This window comes from Furipterus horrens, unplaced genomic scaffold, assembly GCF_987537825.1.
Source record: "Furipterus horrens unplaced genomic scaffold, mFurHor1.1.pri manual_scaffold_4, whole genome shotgun sequence".
In the NCBI taxonomy this organism is placed as follows: Eukaryota; Metazoa; Chordata; class Mammalia; order Chiroptera; family Furipteridae; genus Furipterus; species Furipterus horrens.
Window position 1 is genome coordinate 61544777 of NW_028327174.1, and position 14449 is coordinate 61559225.

General features: G+C 38.8%; 1 pseudogene; it reads right to left on the reverse strand.

Annotated features, from left to right (window-relative positions):
- Positions 1 to 13240: 13240 nt before the first annotated feature.
- LOC150012068 (transmembrane protein 59-like) lies at positions 13241 to 14215 on the reverse strand (annotated as a pseudogene).
- Positions 14216 to 14449: the final 234 nt, after the last annotated feature.

The following is a 14449-nucleotide window of genomic DNA, read 5'->3' on the forward strand; positions in this document are numbered from 1 at the left end:
GGGCGGCCGCCACATCGCCTTGAACAGTGAGGCCCAGGGGGGCGGGAGGACGGATCCCGGTCTCCTAGCTGAATAACTGTGTGAATCCATCTTGGACCTCCGCCCCCAAAGAAAGCACCACAGGGCTGCGAAATAGGTCGCGGACAGGCAGGCGCCGGTCACTGATTTGTGACGCGTACACAGGCACTGCCCCCTACAGCCGGCCCAAGAAAACAAAACGCATCTGTCAAAATGAGGCAGGCAACTTTAGAAATACCGGTAACACAACTCACCAGGCAGCAGATAGAGAACCTGACAGATGAACAGATAAGAAACCTGTCAGAGGCTCAGTTCTGGGCCATTGTTATCAGGTGGCTTACAGAATTCACAAAAGAGCAGGAAAAAGATAAGAAAGAAGCGAAAAACATTCATAACGAAAGGAACAAAACCACATACGAGACAGATGGTGAGGAAAAAAAATCCAGAGTTCATTTCAACAAACTGGAATATGGAGAAGGAACAAGCAGTCAACCAATGCAGAGAGAGGAAATGGGAAGCAACAATGAGAGGATCAGAAACCTCTGGGACAGCTATAAAAGGCCCAACATAAGAATCATTGGTTTGCCAGAGAGCGAGGAAGATGAACTAGAACTTGAAAAATTGAGTGAAAATATAATAAAGGAGAACTTCCCAGACTTGGGGAAGGGAATAGACTTGCAGGTCCAGGAAGCAAGGAGAGTTCCCAAGAGACTGGACCCAGGGAGAACCACTCCAAGACACATTATAATCAAAATGTCAAAAATTAAAGATAAAGAGAGAATCTTAAAAGCAGCAAGAGAGAAGAAAAGAATTATGTACAAAGGGGTCCCAATTAGACTATCAGCTGACTTCTCAAGAGAGACCCTACAGGCAAGAAGGGACTGGCAAGAAATATTCAAAGTAATGAAAATCCAAAACCTACAACCACGAATACTCTATCCAGCGAAATTGTCATTCAGAATAGAAGGACAGAGAAAGTGTTTCCAGGACAAAATAAAACTGAAAGAGTTCATTAGATCCAAACCACTGTTATATGAGATGTTAAAGGGACTGGTTTAAAAAACAGAAGCTAGGGAGATGAAACAAAGGCAAACTAAACAGGCAACGAGAGTGGAAAAGGAACTGTGGGTACGGGAAGCATATTGGGGGGAGGTCAACAGGGAGGGGGAGTGGGGAGAGGGAGGGAGATGATATAGGAATTGGGGATCATGGTAGGAGGGAATGGAATAGACGGAGAGAGGTTGGGAGGAACTGTATGCACAACTAATGGACATAATCTAAAAGGGGGGGACAACTGGAGGGAGGGGGGCCACCGGGTGGAGGGGAGCAGAGGGAAGGGAAATTGGCACAAATGTAATATTTTAATCAATAAAACACATTAAATCTGAAAAAATAAAAATAAAAAAATAAATAAAAAAAAATATGGTATGAAGTTTAAGAGTTCTAAAAAGGACTTTATCTTTTCAGCATAATAAGTAGAAGTCATTGGTTAAGTGTTTTTGAAAATACAGAAGTTGACGTGTAATTATGCATATTTCCAAATGTGTCACTTTAGTTTGGCTTGATGAAATAAGACATATACAAAGTATGCCCTTGTTAAAATTTTGAGTTTGCTACAAACTAACTGGGTGATGTTGCACAAGTACTAAGACTTTCTGTGCCTCAGTTTTCTCCCTGTAAATAGAATTTTTGATCATTAATACATATAAAGTATTTATCACAGTGGAAGTGATCCATAATTATAAGCTATTATCATCAATAAACTCACAGTGAATAGGGCCTGACTGTTGAATGAAAAAATGATTTTGAAATATTATTACTAACATTTATGCAATTAGAAAGGGCATATTCTTTCAAATAAGTCACTTTTAAAGCTGTTTAATTATGTTGGAAATGCTGCCTTTACTCAATTAATTTTGGAACTTTTTAAAAAATTGCCTTATAACTGCTTTATAAGCATATTAAAGCAGAGACTCAACACATAATTTGCTTTAGTAAGAAGTAGTAAAACCTTACCATATTCCTCAACTTATTCACAGGACTTGGCTGGGAATAGCTCTGAGATGTTTATAGAAACCTAATCATTTGTCAAAGGAAAAAACTTGCATCGTTGGTAATAATCAAACAAAATTCTGAAAATGCAGAAAATGATTACAGAAGGTATTTTGCACAATAATATTATTATTAAATTTGATGTCTGATACCTAAGAATTTCTAAATGTGAATGATATATGTTTGGCCATATAAGTTTTATAAATATTTACTTTATTATATATTTAACCTACATATTTTACACATGTATGGCTTTATTACTACAATATTGTATTTTATTATTATGTAAAAAAGTAAGTGATTAAGGCATGATTAGTAAAAACCAAGATGGATGATAAGAGCATCAGGTCCTGTGCATGCCTGAGCTCTCTGTTCAGGCTCTAACACACATTGGAGTGGTTGAGGCAACTTGTCTAAGTGCTAGATGATTATCTTTTATTTTTCCCAGGAGGGCAAGGAATAGGTAAAATTAACTTGAATAACATTTTATTTAACTCAGTATATCCAAAGAATTATTTTAATGTGGTAATCAATATAAAAATTGAGATATTTTACATTGTTTATTTTATACCATGACTTTGAAATCAAATGTATATTTTTACCCATAGTCAGATTTCAAAAGCTCAGTAGCTACATGTGCCCACTGTCACAGCATTGGTCCAGGTAGGTCTTAGAGAATGGGGTACTACTAGAGCAAGATGACCGAAGAATGTTCCATGGATATAAATAGGGGACCTATGAAAAGCAGGATTGCATGTTCACTTAAGTTCAAGAAGTGCTGAACTATGCAAAGTCGAAATGATTTTTTTTTGCAAAACTCCTCATAGACTTTAATACTCAGAAATATTGTTTTCTTAATTTATTTGGCTGAAAAAAATGTTTACCTTTCATAGCATTTTGTGGGATTAGTGTTCTGTGTAATACATTTGGGAACTGCTGACACAGACTGGGTTTTCTAGGCCAGCCACAATTTCACATGTTCTGTCCTATTGTTTCCTGAAGCATTATGTGTATGACTTCAGGTTTGGAAATTTTAGTCACCAAAATGCACTGCTCTGCTAAGTCGAAGTTCTCTCCATCCTGTTACATTCCCATTTTAGCTCTCATGACCTCTTACTCTCCAGACCACCACACACACCACTATCCAAGTAGTCCCTTCTCTATATCGCAGTTCACTTATCGCAGCCTCACTGTATCGCGGGATTTTTAAAAATATTATATTTAATTATTCATCGCAGATTTTTTACTATATCGCGGGATATTGTGGTGCTGTATAGGTATGTTGTTAAAGTTATGTAGGTTTAAAAGTGTAGAATAAATGTAAGGTTCCTACTTCGCGGGGGGGTCTAGAATGTAATACCTGTGATAAGTGAGGGTATACTGTCTGTTAAGTCACAGTTTCAATCCTTTCGAAGTCTCCCAATTTTTGTCCCACGTATACTCATATGCATATTATTTCCTAGTGCTGCCATAATGAACTGAGTGGCTTAAACAACACAATTACTGTCTCACAGTTCTGGGGCTAGAAGTTGAGATCAAGGTGTCTGCAAGCGGGTCCTCCGGAGGGCTGTGAGGCAGGATATGTGACATGCCTCTCATCTAGCTCCTGGTGGCTTGCTGGCCATCTTCAGGGTTCCTTGGCTTGTATTAAAAACATTGCCCCCACCTCTGCTTTCATCTGATCCTGGTGTTCTCCCTGTGCATGGGTCTGTGTCCAAATTCTCCCTTTTTATAAAAATAGCAGTCCAGTTGGATTAGGGGCCCACCTTTAATGCAACCTTATCTTAACTAATCACATCTGCAATGATCCTATTTTCAAGTAAGGTCATATTTTAAGGTACTAGAGGGAGTGGGACTTGTAACATATGAATTTGACAGGAACATAATTCAAACCATAATGACATGTAAAAAATGAACTTAAAAAAGTTATGAGTGTTTAATAAATGCCAAGAACCCATGCTCTTTTTCCCAACCTACAGGTTCAGCCCTATTTCCCACTGCTTCCCTACAAATATTAGACTATATGTAAACTCACTATTTTCTTAAAAATCTATGTTTTCTCATTGTATTAGTGTCTTATTGCTGTTGTAACAAATTATCACTTAGGAGCCTGAAAACGTAAATTTATTATCTTACACTTCTGGAGACGAGACATCAGAAATGTGTCTTACAGACTAAATCAAGGTGTTAGCAGAGGTGTCTTCCTTCTAGAGGCCCTAGGGGAGAATCTGTCTTCTCACCTTTTTCAGCTTCTGGAGGGCCAGCAATCTCTGTCTCATGGCCCCTTTCTCCATCTTCAAGGCTAGTTATATAGCAGCTTCAGGAATCTCGATCTCTCTTTCTCTCAACATCTTCTGTAACACTGACCCTTCTGCATCCCTTAAGGACCTCTGTGATTACATTGGATCCACTCAGGATAACCTCCCTATTCCAAGATCCTTAACTTAATCACAACTGCCGAGAATGCTTTGCCATGTAAGGTAACATATTAGCAGGTTTCAGGCATTGGACATGGCCATCTGTGGGAGACAGTTATTCCGTATTTAACACCCAGGTTGCTGTCTCCCCCTGAGAATCACCTCAACATCAACTTGTTTCTGAAACCTTAGTTACTTTTCAAGTTCAAGATCAAGTAAATCTTTTTTAAAAGAGTTTTCCAATCCTCTAGTTAAATATGCTTTTTTTTCCCCCTGAACTCCTGGGATGCTTTGTACTGCCTTCTCTCTTACTTTCTGGTAGTGTTTTTCCTGCTCTTATCTTATCTTTCCTATTAGCAGCAAGCTCTGAAAGGCAGGAAACATAGTTTATTCCATTGTGGATCCCCATGATCTCTCTTGGTTGTTTATAATTATCAACAGTAGTTGATAATTTGTTAATTGATTATTAATAAGGCTGTTGGGTCTGAATAAGGTCAGATTGGATTCCCTTGACAACCAAGAAGCAATCCTGGGCAATGTGTTCAATTTCAACTTATTTCAACTACTTCACCATTTTTTGTTTTTTAAAGAGTGGCAATAGACATAGGTGAAGAACATGCGCTTAAACATCATACTGACTATATACAAGACAAAACTGTGGTGACAGAATCATATGAAAAGTTGCTATAGGAAGAGGGAGGGGTTTGCCATCAAAGGGACTTGAGGAAACTTTCACGGTGATAGAATGTTCTAGATCATGATTGTGACAATAATTATGATATTGTATGAACGTGTCAAACATAAAATTTTGCAATTATATGCAAACCGTACTTTAAAAACAGATTTAAAAATATTGAGCAAGTTAGGGACAGGAGAGACAAAGGAAAGTGAAAGTTTAGATCCAAGGGGCAGAAGGGAACAGAGCAAGAAAAACCCAGAAAAGAAGTCCTGAGGCAAAAGAGGGAGAAACTGTGAAGAGTTCAGAATAATAAATTCATATGAAACAAGCAACCTTGGAGGTGCAAAAACAGTAAAAGGAAAATGATAACAACAGATAACATGAAATGAACAAGGTGCTACATTTTTTGCTCATTAGAAGTTTAAGTTTAGCAAAACCAGCACAGCCTAGCCAATGACACAAGAACAGCCAAAATGACAAATAGCACAGTCAAGTGTAATTATCGAAAATAATCAAGTACAAAGGGGATGAATTTCCTGCAAAGGTGTGCTCTGAGCCTGATTTTGAAAAAAGTGATTGCATTGACAGGAATGGTACTCCAACTGGGAAAGATTATCATGAGCAAAGAAATGGAGAATAGGGAAATAATGAGCATTAGAATATGTTATTGATTTTCTAACAATATACAGTAATTACTGTGTATTCCTTAACCCTGGCTGGTTTGGCTCAGTGGATTGAGCGTCGGCCTGCGAGCTAAGTGTCGCTGGTTCGATCTTCTAGTCAGGGCACATCAGAGAAGGAAAACTCTGATTCCAAAAAACCTCCGCTGCCTTGCGGCATACCTCTTCAGGGGAAAGGCTAAGGGAGTAAACCCCGACAGAAAATCCGGAGCCGGAGTCCCTAAGGCGGTTTGACGTTGTAGTCAACACCGGCAACTCCTGCGGCGCACCTGAAGCCAAGCTGTATTGACTCCGTCTTTCCCTTGGACCCTTCAGCTGCGAAGAGAGGGGGGGTCTGCTGCATGGGCAACAGCAGACCCTCCATATCACCCTGCCCAGGCTCTGTAGCTTCAGCTTCACTGGAGAGGACACTCCAGCGTCATCGCAAGATGTTGATTCAACACGGGAGGAGACAGATACCGTGTCACTCCCGAGTCGGACTGCACAACCATTCTCGGCGGTGCAGATAGACTCTTAAGAAGCTACACCATCGTCTCTCGAGACGGACGGCTGCCGATGACGATGACTGTGTATTCCTTACCATAGTCTTGAAGTGACACTTGAAGTCTATAACAAGTCACTACTCTTCCCTGAAACTTCCTTATCACCTTACCCCAAATCGAATGCTCTAACTTCATGGAAATGTTTCATTCTGTGCCTCACAAATTAGCACCCTTCTTTGTTTTCCAGCTGCTTAATGTGTTCACCTACACTGTTCCTGGGTGCAGGAATTGTGCATGTAGCTTGTTTCCAAGTGTATTTCATGGCATGGAGTAAGCACTAAATAAGACAAAACATTGATTAATAAAATCTAAGACTTACTTCCAAAAGAAGTGGGAACATGTTATTTCTTCAGCAAAAGGATTTCACCTTCAAGTACAGAAGTTTGGTTAATCCTACAGGAAATCATCAGGATGGCATTGCTGTTTTGGCCTTTCTGTCCTTATCCATCCTGCTATTCTTCCTTGAAGGGCTAAAATATACCTGTGAAGTGGATCCAGCAAAACTCTAAGCCCTGATGTGGTCTCTACAGCTGGTTGCAAAATAAAAACCCTGCTGTCCCTGTTTAGTGGTCATTGATCACTTTCATGTTGGGGCCTTACAAGTTGGACTTTCCTTAATCTTGAAATCCATGGAGCAAAAGTGTCTCCAAGTGGTTCTAAGTGCAGCTAACCTTATTATTTTTTGATGTTTCTCTTTGATCTGATTTTCTTTTTTTACTGTTATTTATTTTCATTTATTTAACCCAAGTTTCCTCGGAGTTGTTGGTCTAAAAGAAACAACTTCGAATAACACTTAATGATGCTACTTTCTACAGTCATAGCATCAAACTACTATCTTGTTCCTTGGGATTAGACCAATTAAGGCTTATTCTACTCCTGAATTTTCTTTCTTCTGTCTTAACCATGCTTATTGCCAAATGGTCTACCAGGGTTTTTTGTCAGTCTTCACAGACTGCATGGGGAACACACAGAGATATTTTTCTCGATAAGGGCTCTTCTATATTTCAAATTTAGTTCAGAGTAATTTTATTCTTTGTTTTGTTCAGAGTTTAGCAATACATATTACAATTTACTTCCACAGATACAGTAAGTAAATGGTGTTCTAAGGATCCCCATAATAATGCAAATCACAAGTGCAGTATGCCTTTGAATTAAAAGCGAAATGTTTTCCTTTACTATAGCTCTCTTTGGTGACTCTGATACAAGATCATTAATCATCATTTAGGGATATATAACTCTACTTAGCATTATTCCTCCACCCAGAGTATCTAAAAAACATACCCAATATCAAATATCTATATATGTGAAAATATCCATTTAATAAACAATATTTTAAATCCTTCAGATATATGGCATTGCACAGACCCCACCTCACTTTTCTTAGAATAACATGTATTTCTTGGGACCTTCCATGACATTACTGAAGTCTTAGTATGGTTAGATGTGAAAACACCAGAAATGGGTTTGGAAGATGATGTTTACTCTGCATTTCTGGAAGCAAAGAAAATAGACTAACTGTTCCTAAATGTTCTCCTTACAATTATAAATGATTTCAGTGTTTCTGTATCCATGCAACTAAGGTTAGCATGGCAGAATCAGCAATACATACTGACAAAAAATATTTCATTCAAACATGTAGTTTATAGGATTATTATTATTATTATTATTATTATTATTATTATTTTGTCAGCTTCTTCATGAAAATAGGAAGAGGTTATATGCTGACTGGCAGAAAAAGAAAACTTTTTCTTTCATGACTGAGTGCCACATCTTAAGATTCCCTATGCTAGGTTTTTAATGCCAGATATTAAAAGGAACTTAGACCCTTTCTCATCTAATTCACCCTTCTCTTTTACAGATGAAGAGCCAACATTCAAACCAAGGTGGTCTGACTTCTTGCATTTAACGACCAGACTTGAGATTGCAAATGCAATTAGAGTTCAGACAAAGAAAAAATCAGGTTAAAGCAGCTGGGGAAAAAATCACAATGGATCTGGAGCACATCTTGGAATGCCTAGAACATTAAGTGAACTAAGAGCAGGAGTTAAGGTGCTCTATGCAGGAGGAATAGTGTGAGGCCGAAGCAAGAATACCCAGGGTGAGCAGTTTTGGTATCCCTCCATCAATAATAATGATGATGATGATGATGATGATGATGTTGTTGAGCACTAATTATATGCCAAGAAATTTGCTAAGGGCTTTACATGAAGTATTTTATCTCATTCATACAATAACATATAGAGGTAAATATTCTTATTTTCCCCAGTGTTATAAGGAAATCAAAGCCCAGAGTGAGAAAAAACTTCTGAGATACAAACTCTTAAACATTATATCATATTCCAAGAAAATGGACTCACTGGGTGGCTTATCAGCCATTAAACAGAATGCATAATCCTAAGAAAAAGATCATCACAATCATATCATATTCACCTATTTTTATCTTAAGCCACTTCTTTTTCATTTGTCAACATGCAAATTCTAAATTCTACCATCCCATTGGATTTATTAGGTGCATTAAACAGCATTCACCAAAAAAAAAGTGTATTTTCAAAAGTAAAAAGAGAAGAACTTAACCACAGAACATGCACAGACCTGACTGTCTCCATACGAAGATAATTCCAAGGAAAGATGTTAACTTGGAAAATACTCGAAAGTATTAACTGGCTTGAAAGATATATACTCTCTCACCCAAGCCACAACCTTACAAAATTATAGCAGTGTTACTTCCCTTTGGGTCAGATTCAGTTTTCCAATCTTAATTGCCCAATCTTGAGTAAGCAATGTTCTTCCAGAATATGAAGCCTTTTGAAAAGGACCATATATTCTCCTTGACACAACTCAGATATATTCTGGACCATATGAATGGCAGAAACATTTAAAAATTATTTTGCCAAAGTGCTCAGAGAGCCTCCTCAAATCACCTCATCTAAAGCACTCTTATTCTCTGTTTCTTCAGCTATTTACCCTGTAATTTTATTTAGTTTTCATTTAAAAAATTAATGTCAGTTTCTCACCAAGTGCTTTCAGTGTATAGATTTGGTCTCAGCAGACTCTAAGCTCCTTGAAGATACAAACTATAGGTTCTAGTCATTTGAGCACAAATAGAACCCTTCCTGCAGGGCTCCATATAGATAACCAATCATGATCCACCTCCATAAAACTGTCTATGTCTTTGGTCAGCTACAAAATTAATTCTTCACTAGGTAGATATAACTTAAAAAGGAGTATGTTTGAGTCATTTGGGATTTAGACCATATGAAAAGGGTAGGATTTTAATTGGGCTGTAAAAGTTCTCCTTTGATTGCCCCGTTTTGAGTGTGAAAACAGACAAAAACTGTTGTAAAGTTTGAAACCGATGCAATGGTAATGTGTGCTCCACAAGGACATTGCACAATTGTCGTAAACCTCTGCTTTTCAAACAAGAAGTAAAAATGAAAATAAGAAACCACTTTGTAGTTGCCTTTTGTAAATAGTTATCTATTCACCCATAGAAACATAACAGAAATTTGGGATAATATACTTCAAAACAATTCACCTACCTTTAGGGTAAATGAGTGGATGGACAGAAAAATTAGAAAATGTTGCTATAGAAAGGATTATTAAGATTTTCTTTTCTCTCAAACTTTGGTTAGATGCCCATTTGTATGCTTAGAGTAAAATAGGAGACCATCTCCGTTTCCCCCAAGAATTAAACAACAAGTTTGTTTTCTTTCTCAAATGAAATTAAATTTCAACTTTATAGAAAGTGATCTAAAGAATTAAGAGCTTTTTATATGTAGTTCATGAGATTTTATTTTGAACGTGTATGATGGTACTTTCTTTGTATCATTTCTCCTGACTCCAAATCTGTATGTATTGGCCTCACAATTGAATTAGGAATTCTTGAAATTGTATCTCCTTTCAGAGAAGAGAGTTGCACACAAAAAAAGCAATTATTTTGCACACAAAAATAAGCAACTCTGCAATTGCTGGTTAAGAAAAGGAGGAATTAACACACTTATAAGCACAAGAACCATTTGGCAGCTCCTGTGCATGATTGGGCCTTTTCTGCATATACGTACTTCCAGCCATTTGCTTCCATCTTTCCAAGGGCTCTTCTCAGAAAGGGGGCTCAGATCCTTGCCGTTCCTGCACACCACAATCACATCTGGGAGTTCTATCTTCCCTCTGATCCTGAGAGCTCCCACTGTGGGGCTGGGAGGGAGGTAGTTCAGGACCCTATTCTCTAACACTCAGCAGCATCTACCCTTTTCCTCTGAATCTCCCTCTTCTCCAAGCCTGGGAATTTTAGCTCTAGGATGGCAAGTCTTCCCTGATCCATCTCAAGGTCTTCCAAGTCTTTTGCTTACACTCAGAGCCCTCTCTGCTTCCTTCAGGGCCAAGACTTTATGAACTGAAGTGTTGGTGGAAATCAAGTCTCTGGGTAGGGGCATTTCTTCATGCCCCTCCGTCCAGGTGTCTTGTGACTCAGATAAGCAAGCTGGACTTGCTGACACCGGCAGCTGTAAGCTGTTCCTGGCCACAGAGCTATGGTACCCTGAGAACAAAGAGACTTTGCTGAGTACTCCATTACTCCCTTGCCCTATCATCTTGTTTGAAGCTTAGCCTTGAGGACTTATAGTTTTGTTTTGTATCCAACCTAGTTAATGTTTGAACCTTGGTATCCTGTTTTTCTCTTTAAGCAATATGGTGTGTATCCTGTAATTGCCACCCTCAGATTTCAATAAAAGGATGGTGCTTGCTCTGCTCAGTGCTGACTTGCCTGAGCATGCAGCAGCACCCCCGTTCATCTACATTCTGCCTGCTGGAATTGCCTCAGCGTCCCTCGGTCATCACATACAACAACATTGCAGCCTCAAAGAAACTCCTTTTCTGTTTTTCTAACCCATCCTTCCTGAGGCATTAAACCCAGACTAGCCTAGTGCTGTCTGAATTGGAGATGGAGTGAAGACAAAAAGTAACTGTATCAGCAAAGAATTACTATGTGGGTATGTTTAGTAGGAAAAGGAAATCCCTTGTGAATAGGAGAAAACAATTCCCTCAATCAGATGGAGATTCACACAATGTTCAAACATGAAGGTGACATGTTCTTTCCTATAAGTCAGCCAGGCAACTGACTGGCTAGCTGCCTACTCTGCAACCCAGCACCAAGGAATAGATAAGAGTCACACAAGGTAACTATGCTATTTTTCAGCTTTTATTGAATGCAGGTTCACTCAAAGTAGAACATAAACATCCATTAATATCTTACTCACACTCTAACAATCTAAGAGAAATATAACACACACACACAGAGCAATCAATTAAGAATAATGAACCCAAGTCCCAGAGTGTCAGTCTGCAGGTACGGGAGAGAGCATGGTGGGCAAGGGAGTTGTCAGTATCTCGCAAGGAAGAATCTCTGGAGCCAGGTCGGCAGCAGAACAGGTGAAATTCTCAGTCCAGCAGGGCAGAGTCTCTGGAGGCCAATGCCAAGAGAGATCAACATGGTGTGGTGCAGTACTCTGGTGTGTGGATCTGTCACAGCAGTGGTCTGGAGCCTGCCTCAGTTATACCCTTGAGAGTGGTGTACTCCACCCTTCTGGGTCTCTTGATAAGTGTCCTGACACCCCTGTTGGTGAGTGGCGAATTTCCCCAGTAGCCTATCTATGGGTGGTCTCGCTCTGCAGACAGGACTGTTCTGATTATGTGTGCAGATATCTTAGGTGTGCCTCCTTTCCAGATGTGTTTAGTGCCACTTAGGTAGTTTCCTTCTTGAACCAAAATGTCATGGCTGACTGGCAGCCATCTTGTTGACATGACTGACTCCATTTTGTGTTGTATACTTTATCCTACCTTGACTGGACCAATGCCATTTTACTGGTCCTACTCTCCACAAGAGGGATGTAAGAAAATCCTGGGATATGCCCATGTGTGGCACCCAAAAAATACCCCTAGATCACCTGGCTCTGGAGGCCAAGGCTGCTTGTGTTCTTGGATCCCATGGGACTGTAAGAATTGGGGAGACAGTTCTTGCCTAGCTACCACCCTTAGGGCACAGAGCAGACAGCAGACTGAAACACACCCTCAGCATTTTGTGAAAGAGTCCCATTTGCTTGTCCTGGAGCTTCCACCTCAGGGGCAAGCTTACCTCTCTCTAAATCCTTTCCTTGTCTCCCTTTTTAGGGATGATCTCTTCCTCTTTTGTATTCTCTAAATATGTTATTTCCCTCTTTATTGTAGTAAGATTCATATTCATATGTTTAACTATTTAAGTCCTTAGTTATCTCCTTTTAAACTATAAACTCATCAAGATGAGGTATATTCTGTATTTGCCTTTCTATCCTTTGCAGTACCTCACACATAATATGAGTCAATAGCTTTCTATTGACTTGAACTGTTGTTTGATTGTTAGAGTGTATCAGATGGCTTTTTCTATGACACAGAAATGCTAATTTTCTTGCCAGAGGAAGCAGAATAAATAGAACATTTTATTATAGTGATAATGTTCTGAATATTTTTAATGTATTAAAACTATTATTAAAAATGCTAGAGAATAATTGGCACAGTCATGTTCTGTGAGAATAATCTCTGAACAACCCCAATCTTAAATATTAAAATTATTATTAAGCTTAAAAATGCATTGGTATTTTTTAAAAGCTATATGCATTTTGAAGCATCTTTTTATTTCACTTAGAGTCAAGTGATTTTCCTTTCAAATGAGCAATAGGTTTTTTTCCCCCACAGATTCGCTTAACTTTATTTTCATTTTATAGTGACTTTTAAGCCCTATAACCAATGAGGTCAATTTTAAAAGCTTATGAGAAGTAGAAATTTAGATATCTATTACAATTTTCTTTTAAAACACAAAGCTTAAATTTCTGAATGAGCAAGATTTACTTTTGTAGGTAGAGGCCCTGCTTCTTCATAAACTTAAGCTTTAGAGCTAACAACCACAAGAGAAGAAGCTGGATATCTGTTTAGCTTGTGTTTGTTCACAAATTCCAAGTCACCATAGATACTCAGCCGCTCAGAGGGAACATACTGCTTTAGAGCTGCAGCAACATTTACACAACAAATCCAGAGCAATACTATTACCAAGAGACAAGAGTTGTGGTTAAAACCCATCCCGAGTTAAGAAAGAGGCATCTTAAAGAGCCATCACTTCTCCATGGTCATGATAGTTCCCGTGTGCTTATGAACTTCTCATTTGTAATTATGAGGACATTTTGCTTAGTGATGTTTTTCAAATTTGTAGGCTCCTGCTCCAACTGTGGTCCATACTGTATTCCAGGCTTAGACTGGAATATGACTATTTTTCCATCATCAGCCTTAGGATTAAAAGCCCATGAAGAGGTTATAAAGCTCCATGCAGAGTCCATGATGTCACTCTTGAATGACTTGACCAGAGTTAGAGGGAAGAGTAGATGCATTTTTGGCATGAGAAACATGAGCTATTCTTGTCTCAGTTCAGCAAATGGCAACTGATTCTGGCAACCGAGATGGCAAGCATATTGCTCATCATATTGGGAATATTGCTTCTGTACATGCAGACTCACATTCCAATTTGGTCCATTTAAATCAATTCTTTCATCCATAAATTTGACAAATTGAAAACAGCCTGCAATCTCTCTGACATGCTACAACTCCTCTTGTGCAAGGGGTAGACCAACTGACTGTCTCAGTGGCAAGACGCATATCACCTAAAACCAAGTAGAACACTTGAGCTGAAGCAGACCCCAGGCTTCCGGCCAGGGCCATGGTCAGCAGCAACAGCAGCAGCAGCGGTAGTAGCAGTGGGAGCCCCAGCTGAGCTTTGACCCAGAGGCTCCCTTTCCATGCTGCCATTTTGTTTCCCTGTGTCACAGCAGCTCAGTGTGTTGCTCAAATGAGCATGAGTTTTAAAGAAGACCCTGCAAAAATTCAAAATTAAATTCCTTTGATATCAGCAGATCTTTAGCATAGACTAAGTATGGAAATAGATTTGAAAAATATTGTATAATGCCTAGCTATAGTAATAGCTTTAAAATTGTACTTTCCAAGGAGAAAGTATTAAGCCTGGAATTACAGAGAAACTAAAAA